Below are 23,537 nucleotides of genomic sequence, written 5' to 3' on the forward strand. Positions count from 1 at the left end.
AGCAAAAAAAACCCCAAACAAACCAGGAGGGGACCTTTGCCACTGCCCCCAACATTTCTTTCATACCTCCCAAAATGCGGAAGAGAGGAACTGTTTCACAAATGACATTCTCCACCCTGCAGACAGCCGAAAGGACTCAGAAAAACTTTCAGTCAAATATTTGAGCCATTTGGGGGGGGGGGGACTTCTATTTTCTCTTCTCCATCACAATTAGCCCTAAACTATTCATTCAACCAATCAATCATTGTTTTTATGTACTTTGCTTTGTTGTTGTTGTTGTTTAGTCGTTTCGTGTTGTCCGGCTCTTCGTGACCCCATGGACCAGAGCACGCCAGGCACTCCTGTCTTCCACTGCCTCCCACAGTTTGGTCAAACTCATGCTGGCAGATTCGAGAACACTGTCCCACCATCTCATCCTCTGTCGTCCCCTTCTCCTTGTGCCCTCCATCTTTCCCAACATCAGGGTCTTTTCCAGGGAGTCTTCTCTTCTCATGAGGTGGCCAAAGTCTTGGAGCCTCAGCTTCAGGATCTGTCCTTCCAGGGAGCACTCAGGGCTGATTTCCTTCAGAATGGATAGGTTTGATCTTCTTGCAGTCCATGGGACTCTCAAGAGTCTCCTCCAGCACCATAATTCAAAAGCATCCATTCTTCAGCGATCAGCCTTCTTTATGGTCCAGCTCTCACTTCCATCCATCACTACTGGGAAAACCATAGCTTTAACTATACAGACCTTTGTTGGCAAGTTGATGTCTCTGCTTTTTAAGATGCTGTCTAGGTTTGTCATTGCTTTTCTCCCAAGAAGCAGGCGTCTTTTAATTTTGTGTCTGCATGTACTTTGCTAGGAACCTCATAGAACAAGCCCTCTTTGTGCAGCATACAGGATCGGTTAAAAATGTAATACAGTAGAAAATCCATAATAAACCTTTAAAACCTAACCCTGTGTCAAACCCCAGGCAGAGAGAGGCAAGCACAGCATAGTACAAAGTCACAAACACTGAAACCACCAGCCTCATTCCACAGGGACTAAAGTAACAAGATCTTATTTCTTATTGGGAGAGTGATTCTGCAAATCTATGCCCTTTGCTAAAGGGCGGGGAGTTTAATTCCATATAATCAGCTGGGAGTACAGATCAGGTAATATTTTTCTTAGAAAGTCAACTGAATTGTGTGATTTATTTGAGTAGAGATAGGAAAGCTCATGTTTGACTGATGGTTAAAATATTTACATTTTGTTCATTACAATATTTATCAGGCACACATACTGTATAGTGTAGAGCTGTGATTTATTCGTATTTCATCCCATCCAACTTTTCCAGAGCCAAAATCTGGGTGAGTCATGTGACCCATGCCGTGCTCTCAACCTGGAAAGGAGCCTTTTCCAGGGTGAGATCTTGGGAGGCACCCCAAAAATGCACATTTTGGGGAACCGTGTGAGATCACAGTATAAAAGAGCACCCAAAATGGCTGCTGTGATCTCACATGAAAAAATTGGATGTCCCTTTTTTCTGGAGCACTTGGGAGATATGATATTTATACTGTATCTCTATTTAACTTCTTGTATAATCCCCACGACGGGGTGAGCTCCCGTTGCTCAGTCCCTGCTCCTGCCTACCTAGCAGTTCAAAAGCACATCAAAGTGCAAGTAGATAAATAGGTACCACTCTGGCGGGAAGATAAACGGTGTTTCCGTGAGCTGCTCTGGTTCGCCAGAAGCGGCTTAGTCATGCTGGCCACATGACTGTACGCCGGCTCCCTTGGCCAATAAAGAGAGATAGGCGCCACAACCCCAGAGTCATCCATGACTGGACCTAATGGTCAGGGGTCCCTTTATGCAAGTTGAAGAGGCAGGAAAGTCCCATTGTGTCACGGCAAGTCCTTGCACAGTGCTTCTGCTACCAGTGGTTCTCAACCTGTGGGTCCCCAGATGTTGTTGGACTACAACTCCCATCATCCCTGAGCTCTGGCCTTGCTAGCTAGGGGTGATGGGAGTTGTAGTTCAACAACATCTGGGGACCCACAGGTTGAGAAAGGCTGTGCGCTAGCAGAACCTGTTTGTTGAATCTGCGCCCAAGATCTTCAAAAGGCCTGGTTGCGATGTTGCCGGGGTTGTTGCGGACAGCGGCTTGTGACGTCAAGCAAACTAATTTGGGTACAGCCAGGGGACTTTCCCCTTGAGAGTCTCACCATGACTGTCCGGATCCCATTTTTAAAAATAAGTAAGTGTCTCTCTTCTGCAAAGAGATGGAATGTGGGAGGGATTTCTCTTTAAGTCAGTGGAGAGTTGGAACTTACAGAACCCGGATATTTTGCACTGATGTTGGTCCCTTTGGGGTATTGCCATCAGTCCCTAATAATGGCACAACATCCAGACATTTGACTTGTTTACCTGAAAGCAAATTCCATGGACGGGAAACCCCAGTGGGGGAAAAGATATCCTGCGTATCATTCCACACTGCTATACGTTCCCAGGCTCATTTGTCTATTATTTCAACATCCATCTTGCCAGCGTTCTCACACTCCATCCTTCGCCCTCAAATGAAACTGCGGCTATACGCTTTTTCCATGACCGTTTTCTCTTTCTGCCACTTCCTCCCCTCTAAGGAACAATCAGTGCGGGAGTTTTGCCCTTGTGTCCCAAGCAATTGCGTGGAGAGCTTGAGGGGGAAAACGCTCAACATCCCATTCCCTTGCAACAGAGTTCTTCCGATGAAGCATATTCCTGGCATCTGTCATTCATTAAGACAGAATATACAGTATGTGAATTAACTAACAAAAACAGGAAAAGGTTGTTTCTTTTTAGTGTTAACGTAAGAAGGGTCCTGCGGCTAGATTAATTAGCAAGAGATCAAAATGTTATCTTCTTTTTTCTATTTTACAATACATTTTTATTGAATTTTCAAAAGTTTAACATATATACGTCAATACGCCATAAATTTGTGTTTTCTCAGCTTCCCGCCCCATTTTCCATGATGTTTCCATTTTTCCTCCTCTGCCGCACAATACCTTCTAGAATAAAATGTTAGCATAACACATGCGCAGCTCTCCCACAGCTGCCAAAATTCACAGCATCTCTCTCCGGATCTGATGTGTATGAATGGGAGTTTCCACAATGCCTTGTGCAATTTATAATATTAATAGCAATTGATTGTATTTTATTTTAAACCAAAGGCACCTCTGGAAGAACAGCCGTGGTAAGAGATTAATTGAGGAAGAGGAAACAGAGAGATGTTATTTTCCAAACACCTGCTCAAACACTGGAGATAAACCCATTCTTCTCTGTCTAGTGGGAAATGCAAGATTTGTTCCATTAGGGACTCCTGAGGGGCCCCAAATTCTCTCCGAGGTCCCCAGGCAGGAGCAACTGATAGGAAGGGAACTGGCCTTTTCCTCACCATTTCCTCTAAAGCAGCCAACCCAGTGACCTGCCTGCCTTGCCCCTATCTTGTTTGACAAAGCCATTGTCAGTAAATGGTGTTTTTTCTCACTCTTTGAGCCCTGAAATTCTCTTCTGCTCTGTGTCTGTCTGACAACCTGTCTAAGCAGGAAACGCGCAAGGTCACAACCTAACACAGCTTTCCGCATTCGGCAAGATGCCGCAGGGCTGCTGGAGACGTCAGATGGTGCTGCCTCAGCCCAGATGGAGAAGTAATGGCTCTGACACGACCACGTTGCTCATTTGTTCTCGTTGCTCGTGTCTTACTGCTCTAGATCAACAAACTCGGGAACAAGTTCCTTCCAGGAAGGGGTTTGTATGGAATACCCTGCTGAAACGGAAGGCGGAGAGTCCATTTTAGCAGCACCTTGCAAGGGGCTTTGAAGTCCCGATTTTGGGGCTTCAAAGCACCTTGCACCTCACACCATTGCCGGTGACTGACAGGCCGTGGAGCCAAAAAATGAGGCAGATATGATTCAGACTGGTGAAGAGTCATGTGTGTCCACCCCCCGCTGCAACAAGTTCTACTCTCCACTTGTCTTCCAGAAGCAGAAGAGACATGAAAAGGCAGAGGAGAACTTAATGCAGTCTCAGATAGCTTGGGGGAAACCCTGGAGAGCAACTGCTTCATGGGGGCAGAACTTGCCGGATATGAGCTGCTGTGCTCATTAGGCCAGGCACTCCTGCGCAGATCCTGTTTTTGCTAACATGGAGTTGACTCCAACTTGCTCAGTGTAATTTACCACTGGCTCACTCCTGTCAGAAACTGACAATAGCCCAGATCGACAGATTTGCCCACTGGTAACTAGAGATGCTTGTGATTAAACCTGAGATCTTCTGTATGCAAAGAAGGGCTATTGTTCTTCCCCTGGCATTTATATTGGGCAATATTCTGTTCCTAAATAGAATGATTTTGAAAGAACTTGGAAAGACACTGAGTATGACAAGTTCAGTGGATCTCATCTCTCTCTCTCTCTCTCTCTCTCTCTCTCTCTCTCTCTCTCTCTCTCATTATTTTAACTTCAGATGTAGCGGTGCTCTCGTAAATAGCTGCATTCCCACTGGCTGCAAGTTATGGGAAACTTTCTATCTTGGGCTGGCCAGGAATGTGCCCCTGTTTTCTGCCCTGTGGCTGAGCTGCAGAGAAGCTGGCAGATCTTCACAGCGGTGTCGAAACTCCATCACAGAGGAGGCAGAGAGCTCTTTGAAGCAAGGCGGAAGGTGGCCTTCCAAGGTAGAAGGCAAAAACCGGGCTGGGGGAAAAAGGACCCCACATTATTTATTTCAATTTTTGAAAACACGCAAAGCAAAACCAAAGAAGCCTTAAACCACTGGATGTGGCTGCGGCTCTGGGGAACATAAGAACAGCCTGTTTGATCAAGCCCATCTAGTCCAAAATCCCATTCTCACAGTGGCCAAACAGATACCTCTATTGGCAAACCCTCAAGGAAGATTCAAGCACAAGACAAGTTCATGGAGAAGGTACTAGTCACAACAGTTAAATCGGGGGTCAGCAAACTTACCGCGCCTCGGGCCGGTGTCGCCAGTGCCGATCGCGCAGTGGGCCAGAGGGCAGGAGGAGGAGGAGCACCGGAAATAGCTTGTGCGCATGTGCACGGGCCTTCTCCGACCCGGATGTGCACCGGAAATAATGCTTGTGCATGCACAAATAACCCTTGCGCATGCGCCCAAGCTATTTCCGGTGCTCCCATGACCCGGAAGTGGGCAGCCACACAGCACAGTGCCAGTAAAAGCAGGCAGTGGAGGTCGCCGCAGGCCGGAGAAACGAGTCCCTCGGGCCTTATCCAGCTCGTGGGCCTTAGTTTGCGGACCCCTGAGTTCAATGAATACCAGTTTCTGGAGGACAGGGTTCATACCTTGTTTGTGGTCTTCCCTGGAAGGATCCTTCATCAGATCTTTCAGAGCTTGTCATAGAATCATAGAAGTGTAGAGTTGGGACCCCATGGGTCATCTAGTCCAATCCGCTGCAATGCAGGAATCCCAGGTAAGGTATCCATGACAGATGGCCATCCAATCTCCAAGGAAGGAGAGTCCACCACCTCCCAGGGAGACCATTCCACTGTCAAACAGATCTTACTGTCAGCCCTTCTGGATCAGACCAATGGCCCATCCAGGCCAACACCTTGTTCTGATGGTGGCTGTAATGTGTATGGGTTGCTCGTGCGTAAGTTGCCGCCTCTCCTGGCTGTGTTGCCTTGTTAAACCTTTCAGTCTGGACAGCCCTTCACTTCGTGGCTGCCTCAGTCGCTAGCAGAATCCATCAGTGGGCGTTTCTTAAATCTTTTCCAACATAAAAGTTGTTTGACACCCAGTCTCCTCCTACTTTTTCTGCGCGGAAGTCTTCTGCGCAGGGTGGGCGTGGGTAGCGGAGGACCCGTGCTCTCCCCGCTGGTGTCCGGTGAAGAGTCCTGGAGCCCTCTTGTCGATTCCCCCATCAGCCCCTCTATATCCCTGGTGTTGTGCTGATTTGCTTCCCCATTTGCGGAGCTGCCTCTCTCCCTGCTGGGCCCTTCTCCAGCATCATTTGAGAGCCTTCCCTCCGCCTCTAGCTCCGATGTCAGTTCCCTGACAGTGGCCAACCAGATAATAAATAATAATAATTTTTTATTTATACCCTGCCCTTCCCAGTTCAGAAAACCGGGCTCAGGGCGGCTAACAACAAATTTAAAACACTTAATTGATGCAACAGAAAACAGCATAAAATACAGTACAAAATGTGAAAAACAATAAATTCAGAATTCAAAATCAATTTAGGGGGGAAATCCATCCAATAAACATTAGATGATCACCAGGGCTAGCTGGCTAAATTAGGCCTATTATGGGCCAGGGGAGAATTAGCTGTGGGATCCCAGAGCGGGTAATCTTCATAAAAAGGGGAGAGGGTGGGAAGGAAGGGAAATAAAAGATCAGGCTGTTAAGTTGTGGGTGAACATATCAGACGACACAGCGATTCTTCAAGCAGCTCTTGTTTATTCACAGGCCAGAACAGAACTGAACGGAAGGGTTCAGCCAGCCTGCTTATATAGAGCTCCACTACAACGCAACAGTAACCACTTTCTGTAACTATCCAATCACTGAACGTCACTTTCAATCCCTTATTTGCATATGTGGACCTGAGTGAAAACTATCTACAGTATCCCCCTGCTGACCCAGGGTGAGAACTTCAGTACATAACACAGGGTAAGTTCAAATTGAAAGCCATGTGGAATAGCTCTGTCTTACAGGCCCTGAGGAAGGAAGTTAAATCCTGCAAGGCCCTGGTCTCATGGGACAGAGCATTCCACCAGGTCGGAGCCATCACTGAGAAGGCCCTGGCCCTTGGTGGAATCCTGCAAGCAGAAACTTAGCACCACAGCACTTTCCTCACCTGTGTTTCCCAGCAAGTGTTATCAAGGGCTTACTGTCGCTGGCAGCCTGTGATTATACACTGGCCTAATCCTATTTGAAAGACAACTCAACTTGGTGGCCCCTGCTGCTTCTCGTGGGACTGAACTCTGTAACAAATCAAGATGAGGCCTTGTACTTACCTAGACTGATAAATGGCCTTTATTCCATGAAATCCACCCAGAGTTGGGAAGAAAGCTCAGCTGTGAATGACAAGCAGACATCATTAAAGGCCCAGTCCCACGAAACCTCTGGCCTGAAAAGGGGTTGGTGGTGGGAAACAAGAAATATCTACCCTCTGTCAAATTCTCTGGCAAAAGCAGTGATCAAGTAGGTGATAAAGAATCCAGTCTGCGGGAAGCAATCCTGTGCAAAGTCTTAATCCAAATTCCCATCGCCTTTGAGATCGGCAGGCACAGCCTTCCTCCATGTCGCCGAAATGTCCCGTCCACTGAGGGTCTACTCAGCAACCTCTCTGCCAACCGTCTGCCTGAAACCCAAAATCCTTTCCTGGGTGTTGGCTCTTGATTCTTCCTGTTGCAAAAATATTGCCTCTACAGAGGTACCTCGGGTTAAGAACTTAATTTGTTCTGGAGGTCCATTCTTAATCTGAAATTGTTCTTAACCTGAGGTACCACTTTAGCTAATGGGGTCTCCTGCTGCTGCCATGCTGCAGCCGCGCAATTTCTGTTCTCATCCTGAAGCAAAGTTCTTAACCTAAGGTACTATTTCTGGGTTAGTGGAGTACGTAACCTAAAGCGTCTGTAACCTGAAGTGTCTGTAACCCGAGGTACCACTGTAATCTCTTTTAGGAGGTTTCCACAGGACTTGTCACAGAAGCATAAAGGTAAAGGTAAAGGGACCCCTGACCATTAGGTCCAGTCGTGGCCGACTCTGGGGTTGCGGCGCTCATCTCGCTTTATTGGCCAAGGGAGCTGGCGTTCGGCTTCTGGGTCATGTGGCCAGCATGACTAAGCCGCTTCTGGCGAACCAGAGCAGCGCATGGAAACACTGTTTACCTTCCCGCCAGAGCGGTACCTATTTATCTACTTGCACTTTGATGTGCTTTCGAACTGCTAGGTTGGCAGGAGCAGGAACTGAGCAACGGGAGCTCACCCCGTCACGGGGATTCGAACTGCCTACCTTCTGATTGGCAAGTCCTAGGCTCTGTGGTTTAACCCACAGCGCCACCCACGTCCATAATCACGGAAGCATAGGCTTGCCATATGTCCATGACTTTCCGGACATATCCGGATTACTGCAGTTGTCAGCAGTGTCCGGATGGAAATTGGTACAAAAATTGGCAGTATGGTAGCCCAAGTTGGCAGTTCCATTTTTGCCGATTTTCCATTTAAAAAACGGCATTATTTTGCCAATACAGTGGTACCTCGGGTTAAGAACTTAATTTGTTCTGGACTTCCATTCTTAACCTGAAACTGTTCTTAACCTGAAGCACCACTTTAGCTAATGGGGCCTCCTGCTGCCGCTGCGCCGCCGCTGCACGATTTCTGTTCTCATCCTGAAGCAAAGTTCTTAACCTGAGGTACTATTTCTGGGTTAGCGGAGTCTGTTACCTGAAGCGTCTGCAACCTGAAGCATCTGTAACCCGAGGTACCACTGTAAAGCTCAACAGTTTTGGGTAGAACAGCCTTGCCCCCAAAAAGCTTAACAACTTTCTGGTCCAGATTTTCACTGTTGGAAAAGCAGCAAGCCTAGGTCTGCCCCAACCATGTAAAAAGAATAGGGGAGTTGGAGAGACAATTTTAGACAAAAAGGGGCACCCAGGTATGGAAAGATAAACCCTCCCCACATCTTCCCCCTTACCTACCCCTCTTCAGAGTCGGGATGGGGGACGAATTCAATTCAGCTCACGTTTAAAAGTGAAACTACCTAATTCGCACTTTGTGAAACCATTTGTGAACTGAAACACAGCCATCCTTCAAAATTCGCACCGCTCCTAATTTTGCAACGCCGCTCTCCAGCCCAGCGATACGTGCAGAAATTTGCACGTGCTAAGGCAAAGCGTGCATAGAAATGCATATATGAGTGAAAATGGCATATAAAATGCATTATGGTAAGGGGAAATTGCTTTGCAGAAATGTGTATATTCTGCAAAAAAATTGCACACCAAACTGTTCGGAGAAATTCCCCTACAATGCTGGTGAATTTTCATGAGGACTGCTTTATTTATTTATTTATTGCAAGCGGGTGTAGAAACATGGAGAAATTAACTTAAGGAAAAATTAGAGGCCAAAATTATCAGATTCAGATAATTGTCAGAAATATGCTGGAGGGAGGGAGGAGAGAGGGAGGGAGAGAGGAAGGAAGGAAGGAAGGAAGGAAGGAAGGAAGGAAGGAAGGAAGGAAGGAAGGAAGGAAGGAAGGAAGGAAGGATTTTGTTCTCACTGGGGAACAAAACTTTTGTTGCATTGACACCTGCAGTTGTTCTAACCTAATTTCAATGTGCTGATTTCATATCTGAAGTTGGTTTTGTTCTGTAAGCTCTAGTGTTTTTGCAATTCATGTTTTCACTTTTCACCATAATCTTTGTTTTTCACAATGCAAGAATTCAATATTTTATTAAACACATAGCCAAAATGGTACAATATGAGTATAAATGTAAGTGACACATATCATTGAACATGACATGTATAGCATTGAAAATGACATGTATATCTATGTACAGTTGGAGGTATGCAAAAAAATGTATTCCCTTGGGATACACAGTATACAGTACTGGGGAACAATTTTTTTTTTCATTTTCTTTTGCATAAAATTTTTCAACTCTTCTTATATGTTCTCTCAATGCTGATTTCAAATCTGAAATCGATTTTCATGTACATGCTATAGTTATCTTCCAATTTCCAACTTTTGCGATATGTCATATTTACACTGGGGATAAGTGGAGACTGACACGTTGATCTACCCTAACCACATGGTAATTATTGTTTTGCAAACAATAATTAATCATTATTTTTTCTTTATTTTTACAGTTTTGTAACCTAAATATTTTTATTTTTCAGATCGGACCATGGCTTCCTCAAGTAGACAAAAATGTGTAAACAAAAATCTCATGCAACAGAAAATGGAAAACAATTGTTCCCCAATGTTGTTGTTGTTGTTGTTTAGCCATTTAGTCGTGTCTGACTCTTCGTGACCCCATGGACCAGAGCACGCCAGGCAATTCTGTCTTCCACTGCCTCCCACAGTTTGGTCAAACTCATGCTGGTAGCTTGGAGAACACTGTCCAACCATCTCGTCCTCTGTTGTCCCCTTCTCCTTGTGCCCTACATCTTTCCCAACAACAGGGTCTTTTCCAGGGAGTCTTCTCTTCTCATGAGGTGGCCAAAGTATTGGAGCCTCAGCTTCATGATCTGTCCTTCCAGTGAGCACTCAGGGCTGATTTCCTTCAGAATGGATAGGTTTGATCTTCCTGCAGTCCATGGGACTATCAAGAGTCTCCTCCAGCACCAGAATTCAAAAGCATCAATTCTTCGGCAATCAGCCTTCTTTATGGTCCAGCTCTCACTTCCATACATCACTACTGGGAAAACCATAGCTTTAACTATACGGACCTTTGCTGGCAAGGTGATGTCTCTGCTTTTTGAGATGCTGTCTATGTTTGTCATTGCTTTTTTCATGGCTGCTGTCCCCAGTGTTATATTTCTCTAAATTGCAGTTGGGTCAGTTAACATTCAGCAGATTGAGCTGGGTAAAGCCTTCCACACGTGTGACAATTTTTCCTCCCCCCCCCCCCCCAGTTGCTACCAAGCAGCAGACCTGAAGCTACAGGAATTAGAGGGATAATGAGGAGAAGCAGGACATTAATTTAAAATTATGCTATGGAAACTTTGTCAGCCAGAGAGTCAAATCCAGAACTGGCCCCTAACAGGTGCCTTGAAACACCCACATGTCTTTCACCTGATCAGCAGAGGCTTATCTCCTGTTTTTGGCACTATTATCCTCTGATCTTCACACTTCCAGATGTCGGGACTGCGATCCCCACCAGCCTTAGTTAGCATGACCAATGACTGGCCAGGGACCAGGAGAGTTCTAGTGCAACAACATATGGAGGTTTTGAATCCGCTAACCCATCAACTGACCCAGTGCCACAAACAGGCTATATTTGACCTTAGAAGATCAGCATCACAATGGGAGGAATTGATGCATGTGCCTATTTAAAGATCTGAAGAAGAGAACAGCTCTTGGCACCATCAGCCTAGGTCTTAATGCCTCCTAAGATACCTGGAATGTCGCCTACGGACCCTGACGGCCGCAGTTTCTCCTGTTGTGTTCTGCCCAACGCAGAGCAAAGGCTGCCTCTTAAATGTTGTTGGGACACGATCCAGGCCAGTCCAGAGCACACGTCAGCCTTGTTCATTTCAATGGGAACATGAACTATGCAGTTAAATCACTCCCACTGGAAGGAGTGGGGCTTAAACGGTGATTTAGTGCTATCTGAATGAAGCCCCAACTGCTTAATCATCCCGGTCTCCTCGCCTCTGCCAACTTTCCGAGCGGGAGTGCTGAATCCTCTTGATGGATGGGGGTTCGGAGCCCATTTGAAAATGCTTTGTAAAGCCTTTTCGAAAGAGGAGAGCCTTCTTCCAAGCCCAAGTCCCAGCAGTTGGCTGGCTCGTTTTCTACGCTTGTACAAAGCTCTACAGGGAGCGGCCGCCAAGACCACATCACACCAGTCCTGAAAGACCTATATTGGCTCCCAGGGCATTTCCAAGCACAATTCAAAGTGTTGGTGCTGACTTTTAAAGCCCTGTGTCACGATCCGGTTCACGGGCGATCGAAGTCCTAGCAGGGGACGTCAGGACCAGGGGCAAGATGGCAGGGTGGGAGCAGGAAGGGGGGTCCAGAAGACGGGAGTCAGGAAGCCAGGAGTCCAAGGGTCAGAGAACCGAGAGTCAAGAAGCCAAGGGTCCGAGGGCCAGGAAGCAAGGAGTCACGAAGTCAGGGGTCCAAGGATCAAGAAGCAAGGAGTCACGAAGTCAGGGGTCCAAGGATCAAGAAGCGATGAGTCACGAAGTCAGGGGTCCGGGGATCAAGAAGCGAGGAGTCACGAAGTCAGGGGTCCGGGGATCAAGAAGCGATGAGTCACGAAGTCAGGGGTCCGAGGATCAAGAAGCGAGGAGTCACGAAGTCAGGGGTCCGAGGATCAAGAAGTGAGGAGTCACGAAGCCAAGGGTCCGAGGATCAAGAAGTGAGGAGTCACGAAGCCAAGGGTCCGAGGATCAAGAAGCGAGGAATCACGAAGTCAGGGGTCCGGGGATCAAGAAGCGAGCAGTCACAAAGTCAGGGGTCCGAGGATCAAGAAGCGAGGAGTCACAAAGTCAAGGGTCTGAGGATCAAGAAGCAAGGAGTCACAAAGTCAGGGGTCCAGGGATCAAGAAGCAAGGAGTCACGAAGTCAGGGGTCCGAGGATCAAGAAGCGAGGAGTCACAAAGTCAGGGGTCCGAGGATCAAGAAGCAAGGAGTCACAAAGTCAGGGGTCCAGGGATCAAGAAGCAAGGAGTCACGAAGTCAGGGGTCTGGGGATCAAGAAGCAAGGAGTCACAAAGCCAGGGGTCCGAGGATCAAGAAGCGAGGAGTCACAAAATCAAACACAGCAGGGTAGGGAATGTGTTGCTGTGGCAAAGAGCCGAAGGGAAATGCTTACCTTATATCCCTTCCTAGCTCATGCCACCAGGTGCTGTGAGTTACCAAGCGGCCTCACCTGTGCCGCCGCGCCTTGCCTCTTCAGAACAAACTTAGGAAGTCCCCAGTCCTGCAAAGTCCTACTGGTCACCGGGCCCAGCTCCTGCACGCACACCTGACACCCTGAACACAGGGCTGTCTTGCATATGCAGCGCCAGGGTGCAAAGATCCACCCGGCGCCCCACCCCCAGTTGCCCAGTCCCAGGTGCGTAGGAGGGTGGAGCCAGCCAGCCGCCTCAGCGTCTCGCTGGCTTGGTCACCCCCAAACTTGCGACGCAGAGCTGCCTGCAGCCAAAGAACCTGCCACTGCGCTCCAACCGACGGACGGGCTTTTCCCCCGACTCAACTCTCGGGCCCCGGACTCTTGGCCTGGCGCCCCAGAGAGCCCAGCGCCCGGGTGCCCCACACCCCTAGCACCTATGGGTAAGACGGCCCTGCCTGAATGGCCTCGGTCTAGTATCGCTGAAGCAGCGTCTCTACCCCCATCCTTCTGCCTGGACAATGAGGTCCAGCGCTGAGGTTCTCCTGGCGGTTCCCTCACTGTGAGAATTGAAGCTACAGGGAACCAGGCAGAGGGCCTTCTTGGTGGTGGCACCCACTCTGTGGAACGCCTCCCTGTCAGATGTCAAGGAAATAAACAACTATCCGACTTTTAGAATACATCTGAAGGCAGCCCTGTTTAGAGAAGTTTTTTTAATGTTTGACAGTTTATCGTGTTTTTAATATTCTGTTGGGAGCCGCCCAGAGTGGCTGGGGAGGCCCGGCCAGGTGGGTGGGGTATAAGTAATTATTATTATTGTTATTATTATTATTATTATTATTATCATCATCATCATCATCATCATCATCATCACAGTCCTCAGGATGGACAAAAAAAATACAGTGGTACATCGGGTTACATACGCTTCAGGTTACACACTCCGCTAACCCAGAAATAGTGCTTCAGTCAAGAACTTTGCTTCAGGATAAGTACAGAAATCGTGCTCCCGCGGCGCAGCGGCAGCAGGAGGCCCCATTAGCTAAAGTGGTGCTTCAGGTTAAGAACAGTTTCAGGTTAAGAACGGACCTCTGGAACGAATTAAGTACTTAACCCGAGGTACCACTGTATATCATTCCCATGCTGCCAGGGTGAAAACTACTCCATAATCGTCGTTATCATTTCTGAAGTCCGCTCGACACAGTTCAAGTACATTATCTTGGTCACTACAGCCATGTAAGACAGGCCTGCAGATAGGTACTGTGAGCTCAGGAGAATATTGGCTTGCGCAGAGCCACCGAAGGACTTTGAGATTTGAACCCAGAACCCTGCAGGGGGCATAGGACAGCACAGCTCCGACATACGCATGTTTAGACAGCTAGACAGCACTCTCAAGGATGTGCAACATCCAAGACTGCCACTCGAGTAGATCTAGGTTGTGTCTCATAAGAAAGATCGTCTGTTTAAAGTTTTAGGTGGCAGCCTTTGCCCCAAGTTCCATTGTTAAATTATCTCCACTTCATCTCATTATTATTCTTTCTCCGCCACATTCCCAAGAGGGGACTCGCTGCTACCATTCTTTTCCAAATAATCAACTTAAAAATAGCCATTGGATCCTCTATATATAGCAAAAGGCCAGAGCAGTCTCAGTTCATCTGCATTTTTCTCAGTCTTACCAACAAGAGACACGCCTCACCAAGGGAAGTGATTTTTGGCCCTTGGCCGTGCCTGGATCGCAGGTCTAAGAACTGCACAAGTCTCTCAAGACTTGCAAGAATGAGCAATGCTGTTGGATCATTGGTTGACGCATGCCAACCACATTTAGGGTAAAACTGCAGTGTGTTACAGAGGCTGTAACACTGGCCATTGAGCCCCTCTAGAATGGATGAAGAAAGAGATTGTTGTTTTGTTTTTTGTGTTTCGCTTCACTTTTTTTTTGGTATTGTATATTTTGTGCTTCCGTTCTGTATTTTTATGTTCTGAACCGCCCAGCGATCTTTGGATGAAGGGTAGTACAGTAGTACCTTGGTTTACAACCATAATCCGTTCCGGAGGTCCATTGGTAAACCAAAACAGGTTGTAACCCAAGGTGTGTTTTCGCCAATGGGGCCTCCCCAAAAAATTTATTCGTAATCCCCCTAAAAAATGGGTTGTAATCCAAAAAAAGGTTGCAAAACGGGACATGCACTTCCGGGTTTGACGTGTTTGTAATCCAAAACGTATGCAAACCAAGACATAAGCAAACCAAGGTATCACTGTATACAAATATAAATAAATAAATAATAGTGGAATTGTAATGAAAGCAGGATTACATATAACCACTCCAATACCATCATGAGCGCAAATCATCATGCATGCGGAATATAAATGATATCTGGAGGGGTGGGGTGATTTTTTATTTGTTTGGAGTCAGCATTTTATTGGCCACAACAAGAAGTGTATACATAATTTGGACCCTGGAAAATTCTCTCTCTTTCCCCCACCATTCTTACAAAAATATTCTAGAGGCATTGAAAGCTTCATTTCAGGAGCTGACGATCGCCAGACAAGAGTGGGAGCGAGGGGGGAAATCTGCTTAAAAATAACCAAAGGTCACTATGAAGAAAAGAATTAAACTGCCTTTGAAACATAAAGCTGCTGTAATAACATTTTTGGCAGAGCGCAATAAACTTGAATGTTTTAGGTTTAAGATGGCAAAACACAAAGGGGTGCAATTCATCACAGAAAAAGCTTAAAGCAAAGAAAAGGATTACATAGTAGTGGTCTCCTTATTTCATTTCATTTTGTTTTGTTTTTTAACCCTGTGGATGAAATCGCAACAGCAGACTTGTTTGAGCATTTAAGGCAATATTTAGCAAGTTTCACTGCAAGCAAATACCCGGACAAAAGTTGGAGCAGAGAAATACACACACATTAGGGGGCTGCTGCCTCCGCTTGCTCGGCTTGCCAACCCCTTGGCCAAAACTTACCCCAACCCCTTTTACAGTATGGTGGGGGGGTGTTTCACATAGTGCTTTGCCAAACTGCTCTCTGAAGCACAGGCAAATGAAGGCTAACCAAAACCTGGGGCGGGGCAAACCGCCGGCTGCACACACATTGCGCCGCTACATACGACGCATGCATAGCGCCACATAGGGCACATGTGTGGCGTCGCTATGTACAGCGCATGCGTACGGCACTGCGCATGCGTTGTATGTAGCGGTTTGCCGGCGGCACCACCCGAGCGCCGTGCGGACAGTGGTGGGATCCTCTGCTCGTGGCTGTAGCAGCGACGGAGGGATCCCACTGCCGTCCGTCCAGCGCTCAGGCGGTGCTGGCGGCAAACTGCTATGTGCAGCGCATGTGCAGCGTTGCTACGTACAGCTCATGCGTGCAACACTGCACATGTGTTGTACGTAGTGGTTTGCCGGTGGTGGCACCCGAGCGCTGTACGGACGGTGGTGGGATCCTCCACAAGCGGCAACACAATGCAGCGGCGTAGCGTGGGTTGTCAGCACCCGGGGCAAGGCAAGTAATTTGCGCCCCCTAACCCATGGATTTGCGCCCCCTAACCCTACAAATCTATGCCTATGAATGATGGTCCCTCTCTCGCTCTCTTTCTCATATTCCAATTGATTCCCATTTCCGCCGATCGATCCCCGAACCGCTCACCCAGCGAAATTCGTGCGTAATTACGCTTTGCCATCCCCAATCCTGCCACTTCCACCGGGAAATCATGACGGTGCGTTTCTCCTCTCCAAACTTTCCCCGGCCCTTTGCCGGCCGGTGCAGCCCTTTTGGCTATGAGCTCCCCTCCTTCTCTGCCCGCTTCTGACCCCACCTCCCTGTCCAGCCTCCCTACCTCCTGAAAAAAGGCGACGGGGCCGAGCAGGACACCCCCGCGGCCATCAGAGAGAGGCGGGGCCGAGGGAGGCAAGCCAATGGGCGAGGCGGGGTAGGTGGCCACGGGGGCAGGCACTACTGCAGTCCTCGGGTGGGCAAGGTAGGAGCAGGCAGAGGGCAGAGGCTGGCCGGCCACTCTGATAATATGGGCGGGCTGAGGGCACGACGGGGCTGGGCCCTCTGGACTCGCGCCCCCCCCCCGATGTTGCGCCCGGTGCGGCCGGCACCCCTGGCACCCCCCACGCTACGCCACTGACACAATGGCTGCTTGCGCTGCAGCGACCGGGGTGGTGGGGGTAAGACCCTGTGTGGTGCCTTCTTGTCACCCCCCCAAGACATGGCACCCAAGGCACACCGCCCCCACACACCCCTTTGCAACACCATTGCTCTGAAGCACCTCCTATTCTCCTTTAAACTAGGGTTACCAGACGTCCCCGGATTTGCAAATCTGTCCCCAGGAAACGTGCCAGTGACAGCCTCAGCAGCCCGGAGCCAGCCTGGCAGTGCAGTTGGCTCTGGCTGGCTTCTGGAGCTGCTCACTGCGGTGGCGCCCACCATTTTTCCTCGCCGGAAGTCCCCATATGATGTGTCTTGCACCACTGTCAAAGGGGACCAGGGATGTCCGATGGTACAGATCTCCTGCCCCCTTCCTCCTCTGTTTTGACTGATGGGGGAGACTCAAGAGTCACGAGCAGGCAGCACGCCGTTGCCCAGTTTTTAAAAAACTGCGCATTTATGTTTCACAGGGTGCAAAAGAAGGGCTTTGCGCCTTTATACAATATGCATGTGTGCTTGGGCCCAGGGTCTTTTGCCTCACCATCCCCACTACTGACTCCCTGTTGCTACTCAGCTTCCAAATAATAAAAAGTGTCCCCGGATTCATTGGAAAAAATCTGGTAACCATACTTTAAATGGTACCTATTTATGTACTTGCACTGGTGTGCTTTTAAACTGCTAGGTTGGCAGGAGCTGGGACAGAGCAACGGGAGCTCACCGCACTGTGGGGATTCAAACTGCTGACCTTCCGATTGGCAAGCCCAAGAGGCTCCGTGGTTTAGACCACAACGCCACCCGCTAAAAGGAGAACAGTATGGCAAATGAGATGACTGCAGCCTGTTCCTGGACTTCATCACTGTCGCAAATTAATCCATTCTGGTGACTAGCAAGAAACATGTCCTGCATTCAAGATTGCCATCCCGTTATATATAGTGTTTGTAATAAAAAGAGAGAAAAGAAAGAGATCTAAATAAGTGGCTGTAAATTGGAGCACAGTTGAAAGATAATGGGGCTGTTTCCAGGTGCGGGGGTGCCTCTACCAAAAAGCCATGCAAAGAAAAATCTCAGATTTAGCAGCGGTTTTGATGGAAACGCTTCCTGCTCATGGACCAAGGTATGACCTTTCTGCCCCTCAGCTGATGAGCAGTGAGGTCACCTCTTACTCCAAGCAAAGCAGCAATTGGAAGCTCACTTTAAAATATCACTGGACACCAATACATTTGAGACTAAAGGCCTCGTGAGCTTCATTGGGACCCCTGGCAGGTCAGGTCTGGCCAGCTAGATGTTCCCGAGAGATGAGAAGAAAGAAACCTCTCAACCCTCTTTCTTGGCAATATTCATCACTAGGTAAAGGTAAAGGGACCCCTGACCATTAGGTCCAGTTGTGGCCCACTCTGGGGTTGTGGCGCTCATCTCGCTTTATTGGCCGAGGGAGCCAGCGTACAGCTTCCGGGTCATGTGGCCAGCGTGACTAAGCCACTTCTGGCAAACCAGAGCAGCGCATGGAAACGCCGTTTACCTTCCCGCCGGAGTGGTACCTATTTATCTACTTGCACTTTGATGTGCTTTCAAACTGCTAGGTTGGCAGGAGCAGGGACTGAGGAATGGGAGCTCACCCCGTTGCGGGGATTCGAACCGCCGACCTTCTGATCGGCAGGTCCTAGGCTCTGTGGTTTAACCCACAGCGCCACACGCATCCCTGCTTAACCATTAAAGCAGTGATCATAAAACTCTTGTTAGAAAAATATGGGCGGCACTCCTGATCTCGCTTACCTAAGGAGGAAGCCCCACTGAATTCAGTGGGCCTTGCTTCTGACTGCGTAGACACAGTAAGGATTGCAGCTTCAACATCAGCTTCGATGGACTGGACATGTTGTGTGGATGCCTGATTATCATCTTCCAAAGCAACTACTCTATTCTGAACTTGAAAATGGAAAGTGTGATGGTGGTGGTCAACAAAAGAGGTTTAAAGACTGTCTCAAGGCAAATCTCAAAAAATGTAATATAAACACTAACACTTGGGAAACACTTGCCAATTGGAGAACAGCCTTTACCAAAGGTGTCATGGGCTTTGAAGACACTCGAACTCAGGATGCAAGGGAGAAACGTGCTAGGAGGAAGGCATGCTTGGCAAATCCACACCGTGATCAACTCCCGCCCAGAAGCCAATGTCCCCACTGTGGAAGGATGTGTGGATCCAGAATTGGCCTCCACATTCACTTACGGAAGGGACGCGGGTGGCACTGTGGGTTAAACCACAGAGCCTAGGACTTGCCGATCAGAAGGTTGGTGGTTCGAATCCCCGCGACAGGGTGAGCTCCCGTTGCTCGGTCCCTGCTCCTGCCAACCTAGCAGTTCGAAAGCACACCAGTGGAAGTAGATAAATAGGTACCGCTCCGGCGGGAAGATAAACGGCGTTTCCTTACGCTGCTCTGGTTCACCAGAAGCAGTTTAGTCATGCTGGCCACATGACCCGAGATGAGCGCCGCAACCCCAGTCAGTCACGACTGGACCTAATGGTCAGGGGTCCCTTTACCTTTATTCACTTACGGACTCATTGTTAAAACCGTGTTTATGGAAGTCAACCTTACTCGGCTATGAGGGATCGCCAAAGAAGAAGAAGAGGATTGCAGCCTCAGCCATTCCCTCTGCCCCATAAAAACTAAAAATCCCCAAAGGTGTTAGCCTTTCCTCATAAGGAAGCTATCCTGATCATTTGGGTTGGCCATTCCTCTGCCATTTCCGGGACTACGCTCTCCATATTTTCTGACGCGGTGCATTTTTCAGATGCGTTGCCACAAAAAAGGCTTGCTAGCGGCACAAAGCTGTTACTGTGCTAAAACTAAGCAGGTCTCTGGCTAATCAGGGCCTGGAATCTGCCCAAGGAGCCCACTCTAAGCTGCTCCTGACTTCCCCGCCGAACAGGGCACAGGATAAATAAATAAAAACCCTTTGCATGAGAGATTAGACATGCTGCTTTCTGGAAATGCCCCCACATGGCCGAACGTCTCTCCCAGTCGTAAAGGCGGTTCTGCAGCAGGCATATTTATTCCTCCCTCCCTTCCTTTTGCCAAAGTTTTTTTGGACGCTAGAAAAAGGACTCTGACGTCAATGTCAAAGTAAACCAAAGGAGTCTGGCTGTTGCGGCGGCATTGAGTTAGCACTCTGGAGTAACAGGGTATTGCTGCCGGGCTGACTCAGGGATCTGGAGGCAGGAGCGATGCTTTCTCCATCAAGCTGAATAGACAGGTAAGGACTGTGATCTTCTCTGGATAGTATGTGGGGAGCTGGGTTTGCAAGAGGAAAAAAGAGAAAGAGAGATTAGTGGCTGCACCAGAAAACTTGTTTATTGAGTGTTTTTGCTGATTTGCTTGGTTTTGTGGTGGTTCCATTCTACTGAGCATTTGTTGTGATTTGTTCGTGGGCAGGTGGCAAGGGCGAGAGGCAGTCGCCCTGTGCTCATCCTGGTTTGCCAAACGGCAGAGTTCACTTCCACAAGAGGCAATGGCCTTTGAAAGAGGATTAGACCGAAAAACGGAGGATGAGGCTATCAGAGACTGCTAGCCCACTGTCGGAGGCAAGAAGCCCCTGAGCCACAGTTGCTGGGAATCACAGGTGGGAAAAGTGCTGCGGTGCTATGTTTCTGCTTGCGGGATTCCTGCGGGGGCTTCTCAGAACAGAGCGCTGGACTGGATGAGACCTTGATCTGAACCCACCGCTTGGCTATCATCCTCTGTTTATCAGATTCAAAATGATGAAATGTCTCAACAGCAGTTGTTTTAAATTACTTTCTTTTGAGTGCTCAGGAGGGGGAAATCTGTCAAAATCTTTCTGCAATTTCTACTTTTAGTTAAGTATTTTTATTTAATTACTTGATGGGGGGGGGAAGCTTCCCCCCTGCCCCCGCCCAGCTACCCCCATGCTACCTTGGAAAGCGGCGGATTCCACCAGGAACAATGGAAGAAATTTAAAGATTACTTCGCTAAATATTGTAATATAAGAGAAGTAGAAGCAACTTGAATTTATCAGATTGGCTTAGGAATAGAATATGATTAGATTGTAAAACATTATGGGAGAAACTATGAAAAGAAGTAAAGAAAGGAATTTGAAAAAGTAAATTTTGTTAGAAAGAAGATATTGAAAAACTGTTACAAGGGGATACAATGGAATTCAGTTAGGGGGAGATTTGAAGAAGTCACTTAACAATGAAAAGTGAATTGGATTTTTAGAAGGATTAAGTGTTTATTTGTATGGTTTTTCTTTTTTCTTTTCTTTTTTCTTTTTTCTCTTTTGTATGTTATATTTGTTATAAACTTGGAAAACCAATAAAATTTTCGAAAGAAAAAAGAAGGAAAGGGGTGGACTCTCCTTCCTTGGAGATTTTTAAGCAAAGGTTTGATGGCCACCTGTCAGGGATTCTTTAGCTGAGATCCCTGCACTGCAAGAGGGTTGGACTAGATGACCATTGGGTCCCAATCCAACAATTGGTCACTCATGCACCCCACATTTCCCAGCGCATTTCCCCATCAATTTCTAAACTACTGATTATTTTTAAAAAGGGTATGTGTTGCCCCAGGGTGACAGAGCGTGCCACAGACGAGGATTTCCTGGTGTGCGTTTTATGGAATTGTAGAATAGCAAAGTCAGAAGGGGCAACAAGACTCGTCTTGCCCCCTGCAATGCAAATATTTTGCCCAACGTGGGATTCGAACTCACGATCCCAAGATGCAAGAGTCTCGTGCTCGATCAATTGAGCTTTCTGTGAAATACTGACAGTCTGGAGGCCCTCATCCTCTGCTGTGTATTTTCATCATTTGAGGTACAAAGGACTAGTAGGAAGGTATCTGAATCACTAAGCCACTGGTGTGTGAGACGGCAAAGCTGGGGAACATCCATTAAACGTGCTGTGTGCACCGTGGAGTGGAAAAGATTTACTTGAGCAGAAAACTGTTGGAGATCAGATCCTGAGAAAGTGCAGTGAGGAGAACACCGCTATGTCTTGTGCCCTAATTCCTGAATCGATTCAGCTTAAGAACTGAGGTTGCTACTTGGGTCTCATAAGAAGACAGAGTTTTTTTCAGTGAAAAGGAACTGTGAACGGATCGCAATTTTTATCATTGCCACTGTTAGTGCAAGGAGAAGGACATAGAGTCTTGCAGAAGGTTAAAGGTAAATATATTGCAAAGAGAGAGAGATAAATAGATGGTGGTGTAAGCTTTCGCGGCCTACAACCCACCAGATCCATGGAGTGTTATCCTGGGTTATGGGTTGTGGGGGTGTAAAATGTGAATTACAATACATCGAGCGTTTCCGCACTTCTGGAACTCCCTGCCTATTGATATCAGGCACTGAGCTCATTTTGGCACCTATTCAAAACATTTTTGCTTAGATAAGCCTGCCCACGAACCTATATTAATCCTACAGCTCAGGCCAGCAGTACCTTAAGGACCACCTTTCTCCATATAAACCTACCTGGACCCTGAGACATTGTGGAAGTGGGGATTTTGGGGTTGTTTCTGTTTTTATTATGTATCTTGTTTCTTTTATATTGGAGTTCTGTGTTGTTAACTACCCAGAGATCTATGGGTACAGGATGGTATAAACATTTAATTAATTAATAAGAATAATATATCACTCATGGACTGAGCCAAAACAAATTTAGGCTTACCAACACTAGGATGCCTTTGTCAACAGGAACTGTCTTGTGAATGACAATTGCTAAGTATGTACACATCCCTGTTTGTACTGTTTTGGATTTCATTTCGCTCTGACCTCACTTTTTACAACCGCTCCTCCTTCCCCCCTCCCCAAACCCATGTGTTTTACATTCTTATGACTCAGGATAACGCTCTGTGCGTCTGATGGGACTGCAAAACGTGAATGCCATAATAAATAGTTTCCTCTTTAACATCCCAGAAAACTTTTTCTCATTCATTTGCTGCAAAAAATCCCCTTAACAGTCCTATAAAAATTAGAAGATAGTTGGTGTTTGTTGACTAGAAGCATAGCTGTCAACTTTTCCCTTTTCTTGCGAGGAATCCTATTCAGAATAAGGGAATTTCCCTTAAAAAAAGGAAAATGTTGACAGCTATGACCAGAAGATTAAGCAGAATCTGGCTTATATACTCCAGATGTTACAATCGACGCTTTGGACTGCGACTGAAGGTGTCTGAGGAAGTCTGGGTACTCTTTATGGCTTTTCTTTAAGTTCACTCATTCCATTATTCACCTGTTTCTGTACCACTATTCCTATGCAACAACAAGACAGCATTCAATAACAATTTGAAATAAAAAAGCATTCGCTAGGTCGCTGGCAAATAAGTTAAAAAGAAACCAGCTGCTGGTGGTGGTTGTGGTTGCTATCATCGTCATTACAGGCGACACATAAGATAAGTTTAATAATAATAATTATTATTTATTATTTATTCCCTGCCCATCTGGCTGGGTTTCCCCAGCCACCCTGGGCGGCTTCCAACACAATATTAAAATACAGTAATGCATCAAACATTAAAAGCTTCCCTAAACAGGGCTGCCTTCAGACGTCATCTAAAAGTCTGGTAGTTGTTGTTCTCTTTGACATCTGGTGGGAGGGTGTTCCACAGGGCGGGTGCCACTACCGAGAAGGCCCTCTGCCTGGTTCCCTGTAACTTGGCTTCTGGCAGTGAGGGAACCGCCAGAAGGCCCTCGGTGCTGGACCTCAGTGTCCGGGTAGATCGATGAGGGTAGAGACACTTCTTCAGTTGCCATATTTCAAAAAGTAAAAAACCAGCACACCCCAAATGTTGGAAGTAGAAAGACCTGCGATTTTTCAGTTAATGTGCAAAAGATCCAGGACAAACTAGACATCCCCCCGGACGT

The 23,537-nt window shown here is 47.5% G+C and overlaps 1 protein-coding gene and 1 long non-coding RNA gene across 2 annotated transcripts in view; one reads left to right on the forward strand and one right to left on the reverse strand.

The window, feature by feature from the left end:
* The window catches only part of LOC310713246, a 124,274-nt gene that overhangs the window by 23,439 nt on the left and 77,298 nt on the right, over positions 1 to 23,537 (reverse strand). The gene's annotated exons all lie outside the window — the stretch shown is intronic.
* GPR20 (G protein-coupled receptor 20) overlaps positions 19,788 to 23,537 on the forward strand; it is a 35,853-nt gene continuing 32,103 nt past the window's right edge. The window contains exon 1 of the mRNA XM_083516932.1: positions 19,788 to 19,928. The gene's annotated coding sequence lies outside the window, so the exon portion shown is untranslated. The remainder of the gene's footprint in view (positions 19,929 to 23,537) is intronic.

Source organism: Podarcis liolepis (genome assembly GCF_965112155.1).
Source record: "Podarcis liolepis genome assembly, chromosome: 8".
Classification (NCBI taxonomy): Eukaryota; Metazoa; Chordata; class Lepidosauria; order Squamata; family Lacertidae; genus Podarcis; species Podarcis liolepis.